Raw genomic sequence first — 6,645 nt, 5'->3', positions numbered from 1 at the left:
TCTCTGCTGTCTACAGTTATCTTCAATTCCTTTTCCCCCAACATTTCGTTGATAACACAATATCATAAGTAATCTAACTACTTACAATAGCAACTTCAGCTGATGGTTTCAAAAAAAGCAGTTTTGAACTGGTAAGGATATTTCCTTGAAACTTAAGGCCTAGAAACTGGTTAGTATTCTGTTCAAATAGTAGGTACATTAAAGTGCAGTTTTTAACCTATGCAATTAGTCGTTCTTTTTGAGCTCAACCAACAAGTTGAACAGTAAAATCTCTCTAAATGTGCAAGATGTTCCCAGTGATCACCTCATTTTCCTTTTCCAACTTTGAACCTTTCATCTCTGAGTTGGTGCTTTCTTGCTTTGGCTTAATTGATGCAGACTAAACATTTAGGGAGAGGGAAGAAAAGATTACAGGGTCTTTTTTGTTTATTTATTTTCATTTGGAGAGAAGTTGATACAGAGTTGAACTCCCATTGATTCCTACAGAACCTGTTTATGGGGTGAGGCTGAGGGTGTCAGTACCACGTAAGCCCCTGAATAAGATTTATCCTCTCTACTTAGCTTCTTGGAGAGCAGGGGAATATCCTGAGGACATCACCTTTATTCTGATAGATCCTCTACAGCTCATTAGAGGCTGAGATGAGCCTTGGGGGTCTGGGTTGAGTAGAGATGCTCGGAAGCCAGAAGTCATAGGGCCTGTCTCTGAAACATTAAAAGATTCAATTCTCAGGGACCAGCAGTTAGCGTAATGGCTGTGTCGCTGGACTCCCACGTAGTCGACCGCGGTTCGAGTCCCGAACCTGGTGGCTTAAACTCACGCCGGGTGCGAGTGCGTGCGTGCCCAAGATCCCGAAAGGAGAATGGAGGAGAAAGGATTGTGGCATGGCCATCCCCTCTGGGGGGTGATTTCTCGCTTTCTATCTCTCTGTTTCTCTCTGTCTGGCAAATGCACATGCCCTATAGCAAAAACCTCTCCGGAAAAAAAGGAAAAAAAAAAAAGATTCAATTCTCCTGGCCTTCCCCTTAGATACCTACTTTATACTATCCAATTACCTATATAAACAGCCCTGAAAACAGTCCTACTTATTTCCTAGTTCCTTTGAGAATCTTAATAAGCTCTGCACCTGAAGCTAACTGGTCTCAAGAGTTCCCACACATTCCTAATGTCACTGAGTCCCTTGATTTATAAGACACAAGTTCCCTCAAGAGCTCATTGGGTTAATTGGAGCTAATCCTGGACACGGGCACTGCCCAAATGTTGCTAAGTTTCTTGATTTAGAACTTTAGACTCCCTTAAGGGCTCATTGGGTTAATTGGAACTAATTCTGAATATTTCAAGGATTGAGACAAACTCCTTCCCAGGGTAGCAGGGACTTTGCATGTGAAAATAAATCTCTTGAGAAAATAGAGGAAAATCTGGCTCCATAACCCCAGCTGGAAGGGAACTTGTTTCAGAAAATTATTTCCTATACTCTGGGCCCTTATTATCTCTAAATCTCTTTCTCAGGTAGTTATCTTATTTATTCTGTTTGCATAACACATTCTTAGTTTAGTTGAGTGGGACCTGAGGATTCAAAATTATATTCTTACCTTAAATGGTAAAGTGGAATAATGGTCCTTAATTAAGTTGACCAGCAGTTGGCGTAATGGCTATGTCACTCGACTCCCACATAGTCGACTGCAGCTCAAGTCCTGAATTTGGTGGCTTAAACTCATGCCGGGTGTGTTTATGTGTGTGTGTGTGTGTGTGTGTGTGTGGTCAAGATCCCAAGAGAGAATGGAGGAGAAGGGATTGCGGCATGGCCATCCCCCCCATGGGGGGTGATTTCTCGCTTTCTGTCTCTCTCTCTCTGTCTTTCTGGTGAGCGCACACACCCTATAGCAAAAATCTTTCAAAAAAAAAAACGTGAACCAAGCCCCCAGACATTGCCTCAGCACTGAGATCCAGGCTTCAACACAGAGATGAACCAAACTGTAGAGCAAGAAGAGCTTTTAGAGATAATTTATTTTAGGACTTTTCTTTTTATGGCTCACAAAATAAGTAGCAAATCAGGGTTAGCAGGTAGTGTAGTGGTTAGGGTGCTGGACTCCCACATGGCCGACCACAGTTTGAGTCCTGGACCTGGTGGCTTGCTTGCTTTCTCTGTCTCTAGTGAGTACATATGTCCTATACCAACATTTAAAAATAAATAAATAAATATTTTTACAAAATAAAAATAGATAGCAAATCACCTGGAGTATGTCCTCAGCTTTAAGCTACCATGAGATGCATCATTATTTTATGTACTACTGATTAAGAAAAAATGCTGCCAGGTTGTTTTTTTTTTGGAGAGGTTTTTGCTATAGGGTGTGTGCACTCGCCAGACAGAGAGAGACATGGAGATAGAAAGCGAGAAATCACCCCCGAGAGGGGATGGCCACACCGCAATCCCTTCTCCTCCACTCTCCTCTCGGGACCTTGGGCACGCACGCACACGCGCCTGGCGTGAGTTCTAAGCCACCGGGTCCAGGATGCAAACAGCGGTCGACTATGTGGGAGTCCAGCGACATAGCCATTACGCTAACTGCTGGTTCCCAAAAATGCTGCCAGTTCTTGAGCTGTCTTGCTGGAGCCCACTGTTAATTCTCTGGACTGTATTATCACTTACTAAATCTGCTTCTTCCCCTGCTTGACCTGTGTGCTCCATTCAATTCTTTGTCTATGGCACCATGGCCCAACTCTTCTGAGACCATGCACCCTCTCCCACAACATATCTACTGTGGTGAGCCTAGCCAGGAGTCTGCTAACTGCCACTTTCATCCTAATCCAATCTCAGAACCAAGACCAATCTGCCCCTGTTGGAAACCTTGAAGAACCTAAGCCATTGGGGACTAGTAGCATAATGGCTGTCGCTGGACTCCCATGTAGTTGACCGCAGTTCGTGTTCTGGACCCGGTGGCTTAGAGAGAGAGAGAGAGTCACCACATGGGAGTCCAGTGCTTTAACCACCACAGCATCTGCTGGTGTCCCCGTTTCATTTTTTTTAAAATGTATTCAGAGAGGGACCAGCAGTGAGCATAATGGCTATGTCGCTGGACTCCCACGTAGTCGACCGCGGTTCGCATTCCCGTCGGGTGGGTGAGTTAAAACTCATGCAGGGCACGTGAGTGCCTAAGATCCCAAGAGGAGAAGGGATTGCAGTGTGGCCATCCCCCCTGAGGGGTGATTTCTCACTTTCTATCTCTCTATCTATCTGGCGAGCGCATGGACCCTATAGCAAAAACCTCTCCAAAAAAAAAAAAAAAAGTATTCAGAGGAAGAGAAACAGAGACTGGCAGCTACAACAAGGTCTTCACACCATTATCCATCTCAGCTGGCCTGTATCACAGGGCTTTCTGGCTAGGGTGCCCAGTTTGCTCAGGGAGGTCCCTGGACCCAACAGGACCTTTCCTACCTGGGTCCAGCTGCATTACTGGGCTACCACCTGGCCCCCTCTAACCCCATTTCTGTGAAGAACTAAAGCTAATGGCTTGAGTGTCTGCAAAGCTGAAGAAAGAAGTGTCTCGTGCCTGGTTGACTGGAGTCCTTTGGCTCAAAAGGAGTGGCCCTTCAGTGCTAATGCTCTTTAACTTCTGGTCCGCACGTGTGCCCATTTCAAAGACAACTCCCCAACTGCTGCTTTCTCACAGCTAACGCCTCATGAACTCATTCCTAACCCTGTTTCTTCTTTCATCGCTTCAATCGGGACAATGGCTTCTCAACCCTGCCTAAGTTTTCTGTTTAACAGCCCCGCCGCAGGTAATAATCATACACTAAGATAATTTGGAGTTTTAACGACAGCGTCTCACCCAGAAGAGACCTGTCAGGTGGGGATTATCTCCCGCCTATGGCTGACAGTAAGGTCCGCTCCTCGCTCGCTTCGCAGACGCCCCCCGAGGACATGCACCGCTGTCCCCGAGCCCTCTGGGAAGTGGAGTCCTTCCGCCCGGACCCCAGACCTGGCACAGTCGCCTCCAAGTGCGCAGATGCGACCCCCGACTGAGCCTGGGGCTGGAGCCTTTTGTCTCTCGGCTCTCCGCGGGTCCGGCCGGCGGCTCTTCCCGCTCGTTCTGCTCCCTCGCAGAGCGCAGCCCATCCGGCCGGGCCCCGTGAACCAAGAGGGTTCGCAGCACGTCCCGGGGTAAGAAAAAGGGGGCCTGGCTGCGCGGTCCGTGCGTGCCGCTCGAACGCCCCCCGGAGCCCGGCTCTCAGGTTGCAGCCTTGGCTGGGAAAGGGGTGGGTCACATCTCTGTCGGGGCCGCATCCCGGGAGCTTGGCACTGTCCCTGGGGTAGCCGTGAGCCGGCTTTCGGGGTTTAATTCTGAACAAGGGGGCGTCTTGGAAGCAGGGCTGCTGCTAAGGCCTCTGGGAAGTAGAAGTGTGGGAGCGAAGGATTCTGGGAGCTCAGGTCGAGGCTGGGGGCTTGCAAAGTATGGAGTGCGTAAGCGCCTCTCTCTGCTTCTGGCCTTAACCTTGTCACTCCACTATAGACTTAGGGTTCTGAACCCCTGGGACAGGAAAAAAAAGGGGGGGGCTATGCCTTATCCACCGCCCCCCTTTTAAAAAATTTGATGAAGGATACGTGTGCTGCCCAGAGACATGGGGAAAGTGAAAAGGCACTCTCCATGAAGGATGGTCATGTCGCAAACACTTTTCCATTTCTTCTTTCTGCATTTTGGGTATATTTGTCCTGCGGTTTTCAAGTCAGGTCCAGGACCATAATGCCCAGTCTGCCATGTGGGATCCAGTTGCCTAACTACCACCAAGCCACCAGCTGGCCCCCCATCCTGTTCTGTGTTTGCTCTGAGTATTTGGGTCGGCCTGTATTCTTAGGCGGCAGTGCAGGGTGATAGACAGTGACCGTGCAAGAGAATTAGAGTTGTAAATTGTCAAGATCTTTAAAGAGCAAATGAGGAATCTGTGCTATAAGAACGCCATCTGTGCACTGCTTCATGTTTATGAATATTAAGGATAAACCAAGTGTAGGAGTCCTGCTTCCTGACCCCAGGACATAAATGCATAGGAATAAACCTACTGCAAGTGGAGACAGAGGTAGATGCCCAGAGGGCACCAATCAGTTTTACAGGAGGGCAAGCCTAACCTCAAAATCTCTCTCCAGAGCTTCAGAGCACAGTTGGATGGTGAACACAAAACAGCTGAAAAGTCCATGTTAATTTTACCTAAAACAATAAATACTGTATTGTCATAGTAAGGAAAGGATAAGGAAGAGAAGCTGATTATGGATTATCTGACCACCCAAGTTGAGGAAGAAGGTAAAAATTACAGAAATTAACAAAACTAAAAGTGAGGAGACCCTTGATGAGAATGAGTACTCAAGAGCCTATGGGTCTGAGATCTGGAGGAGGGGATTGTGGCATGACCAGACCCCATGGAGGGTGCTCTCTGTCTCTCATGCTTGTGCATGCACTCCATCATGAATAAAGAAAAACAGGGAAGTATATATTCATCAGGAGGCCCAGGAGTAGATGGTACCATGTTTGTCTCTTTGTAGCACATTCTCCAGTCCAATCTTCCTCTTAGGGCACTGCTGTGCTCTTCCACATCCTCTTTGTGGCTGTGGAAGAGAGAGTATCTATGGTGTTTGCTTTTGTGAAAAGGGCTTGTAACACTTTCCTACTCTGATAGACTGTTCCAAAAGGCTCATGTACTGTGGATCTGAGTTTAATTTTTTTTTTTTTTTTTTGCTATAGAGCACATGCACTCACCAGAAAGAGAGACAGAGAGAGAGAAAGCGAGAAATCCCCCCCCAGTGGGGATGGTCACGCCGCAATCCCTTCTCCTCCATTCTCCTCTCGGGATCTTGGGCATGCACGCACACACACTGGCATAAGTTTAAGCCACTGGGTCTGGAACTCGAACTGCGGTTGACTACATGAGAGTCCAGCAACATAGCCATTATGCCAGCTGCTGGTCCCATGAGTTTAACTTTTGATGAAACACTTTCACTTTGTTCTTACTCTATCTCTGTCTGAGTTTTTTAGTTAAATAGAACAGGCCTATGTATATAAGTCTACTGGCCTGTGACAGCTTTTATTTATTTATTTATTTTAGTTTTATTATAAGGCACATGTGCTTACCAGGTCCAAGACTCAAAATCACACAGTCAGCCATGTGGGATTTAGCCATCTTAACTACCATGCCACTGACTGGCCTATCTATGACAGCTTTTGTCCTAGTGAATCTGGAAGTAGGAAGATAAAGTTTACCTCCTTCAGGGGCTGGCAGGTGGTGTGGTGCTTAAATGCACTGGATTCCCACATAGCCAACAGTGGTTTGGGTCCCGGACCTGGTGGCTTGCTTTCTCACTTTCCCTTTTCTCTCTCTGTCTCTGTCTGATCAAATAAAAAGATAATAATAATAAATGAAATTAAATAAATAAATCTTTTTTAAAAAAAGTTTACCTCCTTCATGCTCGTTTTCTACTGCTTCCAGCCATGACTACTAAGGATGCTTCTGTGCCCCAGAAAGAGAGCACAGAAGAAGTGGAACCTACTGCTGAGCTTCCTGTTGAGTTCCAGGTGAGTTCGAGTTTCACTTTTCTCCACTGGAATTTTAGCCTGGGTCTTTTTTTTTTTTTTTTTTTTTTTTTGGGGGTTTCGTATTGA

Source organism: Tupaia chinensis, unplaced genomic scaffold, assembly GCF_000334495.1.
Source record: "Tupaia chinensis unplaced genomic scaffold, TupChi_1.0 Scaffold000279_1, whole genome shotgun sequence".
In the NCBI taxonomy this organism is placed as follows: Eukaryota; Metazoa; Chordata; class Mammalia; order Scandentia; family Tupaiidae; genus Tupaia; species Tupaia belangeri.
The sequence above is the reverse complement of the archived record's forward strand: the minus strand, read 5'-3'. Positions refer to the sequence as shown.